The sequence below is a fragment of the Mandrillus leucophaeus genome, unplaced genomic scaffold (assembly GCF_000951045.1).
Source record: "Mandrillus leucophaeus isolate KB7577 unplaced genomic scaffold, Mleu.le_1.0 Scaffold49, whole genome shotgun sequence".
Taxonomy (NCBI): domain Eukaryota; kingdom Metazoa; phylum Chordata; class Mammalia; order Primates; family Cercopithecidae; genus Mandrillus; species Mandrillus leucophaeus.
Genome location: NW_012105253.1, coordinates 4,092,686 through 4,096,635, shown reverse-complemented (window position 1 = coordinate 4,096,635; position 3,950 = coordinate 4,092,686).

Here is a 3,950-nt window from a genome sequence, read left to right as displayed (position 1 = left end):
TTTTTTGAGACGGAGTTTCACTCTTGTTGCCCAGGCTGGAGTGCAGTGGCATGATCTTGGCTCACCGCAACCTCCACCTCCTGGGTTCAAGTGATTCTCCTGCCTCAGCCTCCTGTGTAGCTGAGATTACAGGTATGCACCACCATGCCCAGCTAATTTTTGTATTTTTACCAGAGATGGGGTTTCTCCATGTTGGCCAGGCAGGTCTTGAACCTGTCTCTTATACACATCTAGATGTGTATAAGAGACAGAACGCATACTCTCCCCCACTTTCAGTAGAATTTTTGTTGTTAGAAAAACTCAGCAAAATAAAATTCCTGTTTCTCGTTGTACAACATTGTTTTATACATACATCAAACAGGCCAATAATAATAATAATAAACAGCAACTCCATAGACAAAAAAGGGAAAAAAAAGAAACCTTTATCTTTGGCCTTTTTAACCATCTCGTACAAACCAATCACTTGTGGTACAGCTAAGTACATACACAAAAAAGTTACTGGAATGCTCGTGTTAGATATGAGTTCTAAATTTCTTTTCAAATAATTACTATGTCAGTAAGTTCAATTCTTTGCCTTCTACTTCCTCATAAAGCAACCTTTTTTGATTACCTACTCCACCCTAACTCATTCCAATTACCTACTCCACCCTGACTCCTTCTGATCACCTGCTCCACCCTACATTCTAATCACCCGCTCCACCCTCACTCATTCCGATTACCTGCTACCTGCTCTGCCCTGACTCCCGCCAAAGCACTCACCCCATCATTCTCTTTAAATTAGCCAGTGGGAATCAGTTTAGCCTGTGCCGTCTAACCCCAGCCAATAGGGGAACGACACAGCAACAGGGGCCACGTGCGTCCTGGGTAAGAACCCCTTCCCCTCCCTTGTCCAAGTGTGCGCGCACCCTTCTATATAGAAATAACTTGCCCTGCTGAGAATTAAAAGGAAAATTTTGTATTTGAGTCCTATTCCTTTTGTGGCACCGAAACTTTATATATAACACTTGGAATAAGATTGTTTTTCTGTTGTCAGTTTTGTTTTTTTACAAGTTTTTTTTTCTCTCTCTCTCTCTCCTTTGAGATTATAATGAACATGGTCACACCACAAGTCAAGTCAGGAATAGGACAGAGAACGCTCTGAAGGCTGGTTTGGTCATTCAAGATCATTAAAAATGGCTGACCCTAACTATCTGTACAAAAATATAAAATGTAAGTAAAAAATACGAACAAATTTCCTTTTTAAAGCACATTTAGGACAAAAAGCAGGGCCTCGGAAGTTTTGGGTTAGATGTGTATAAGAGACAGGGCACACACCACCATGCCTAGCTAATTTTTTTTAAAGTTTTTTGTGGAGGCAGGGTCTCACTATGTTGCCCAGGCTGCTCTAGAGCTCTTGGCCTAAAGCAGTCTTCCTGCCTCAGCCTCCCAGAGCGCTGGGATTATAGGCATGGGCCATCACACCCAAACCACAGAGCAATCTTCTTTCTCAACATTGCTATCACAACCACTGAAGATGGCCATCAGGGTAGGCTATACTGGGCTGAAGCAATGTAGAATATGCCACGTGTCACTCTGGCATAAGGATTGTTTTGTGCTAAAGACAATTGAGAATCAACAAATTCAGGAAGAGTTTTGTTCTCGCCATCTGCCTAAAAGCAGGCCATAAATTTTTCTGTAATGAAAGTGTCACAGACAAACACACACACACACACACACACACACACACACACAAGTTCCCCCTAACCCCTCAACCAGACCAGGGAGAGAAGAGCCACTCTTATCCTCAAGACCGGGAGTTGACGCCAAGATGAGTTTGCATAAACAGGTCTTACTCAAGTAGCCCTTATCTTCCATTAGTTCCCCCAGATGTTTCCTAGTCTTTTCCCCACAAATGACCATCCTTTAAACCCAAATCCTCTTTCCATTGTTCAAAGGGTATATGAGTCCCTGAGTCTAATCTCTTCTTTGAGTTTCACCTCTTTTCTCTGAACTCGTGTACACATAAATACTAATGCAAATCGGTTATTTTCTCCTGTTAATCTGTCTTTTGTCGGTTTAATTCACATACCTCCAGTTACAGAAATTAAGAAGATAGAGGCAAAGTTTTTTTCTCCCTGACATTTCTTGATTTTTAAAAATTATTAAATAATCTTCTTTACATAAAAATGTTTTAAGAACTAAAAATTTATTAATATTGTTTTTGTTGCTTTCATTTGTCAAGAATTATGTAAAATTTACTAGGTTTTTATGTATTCCTTTTCTCCCTCAACTAGAATCCAAGCTTGAGGGAAAGACTATGTCCTAATATAATGAGTGTTCAAATTCCCCTAAAATAGATCTTTTGAGGAATGGGGAAAAATAAAATAAAATAAAATAAAATAGTCCTTCACATAGTGAAGGTAATCAATAAGCAGGTTTTAGATCTCTCTGTTATAAAACATTTTTTAGCAACAAAAAAAATGCATTGTTGGTTGCTTTACATAAATGTCTCTAACAGCTTCTTTGTGCTTAGCTACTAATCCGCATATTTATAGCTCATTTTATTCTATGCCATATCTCCATGTTTACAAATCATCCTTTGGTTTTTATAGCCTATTTTATAGTTGCCTTTAAAATTTTGGTCTTTTATAAAAGTCATCCTATGTTCTAAAAACCAAAATGACTTACGTTTGAGTTACAAACGTGTTTTAATTTATGAAAAGTCTTTCTTGCATCTTATAGTTCCATATCATATTTACTCAAGCTTGGATTTGAGTAGATTCTTATGATTTCTTTTTTAGCAGAATTTTGCAGCTATTAAAATTAAAAAGCAAACTTTCAGTTTGAAATTAAACATTGATCTTATGGAATGTATTTAATAGTAATCAAATATCTGTAAGCAAATGTTCCTCATAATTAAAGTATGCTGTTCTAAATCTTATCTGTTCTTGGGCAATCTCACCACATATGAAAAAGATTACCTTTTGTTGTGTCTTCACACTCCTGGATAATTGGATTAGTTGAAGGGTACATACATGTGAAGTAGTCCTACATTCTCTATCACTATACTGAGTTGAAAGACTCTTTCATGTTTCATGTAAATATCAGAACCAAATAAGATGGAATTTTTTTATCACCTCCTTTGTCATTTCTTTCCTTACTTTCCTTCCTTTCTCCACCCCCACCAGTCTATCCCCAGTCATCTCTTCTTTCAAACTATCTTCAGATTAAGAGTCAATCATATAACTTTCCTGCATCCAAGGTTTTAATGGTTCTTCCATTGCCTGAATAAAGCCTAATGTTGATACTAAAAGGAGACACATGGTGAAGAATAGAGTGTTGACTACTGTCTGGTTTGTCAAGGTGACATTTCCCTTGTTGAAGTCATCATTTTTGTGGTAGGTCTTCATTTGAATTATGTTTGTCAATTTGCTAAGAGCACAGGCTCTCATTAAAGTAACAGAAGACTGACATGTAAACAATACTGCTATGGTCTGAATAGTTGTGTCTCTCAAAATTCTTGTGTTGAAACCTAACCCTCAAAGTGATGTTATTAAGAGGAAGGGCCTTTTAGGAGTGACAAAGTCAGGAGGGCAGAGCCCTCATGGATGGAATTAATGCCTGTATATAAAAAAAGGCCTCAGGAAATTCAGTCCCTTCTACCATGTGAGAATGCAGCATAAATATACCATCCATGAGAAAACTGGCCTTCATCACACACAGAGCCTGCCACTGCCTTGATCTCAGACTTCCCAGGCTCTAGAACTGTGAGAAATAAATTTCATGGTTTATAAGCCACCCAGTTTTAAGGCATTTTGTTATACCAGCCTGAACAGACTAAGACAAATACCAATGTATTTAGCTACAATAAGAAATTTGGCCAGGCACAGTGGCTCATGCCTGAAATACCAGCACTTTGAGAGGCAAAGGTGGGATGACCGCTTGAGCCCAGTTCGAGGAGGCCAGCCTGG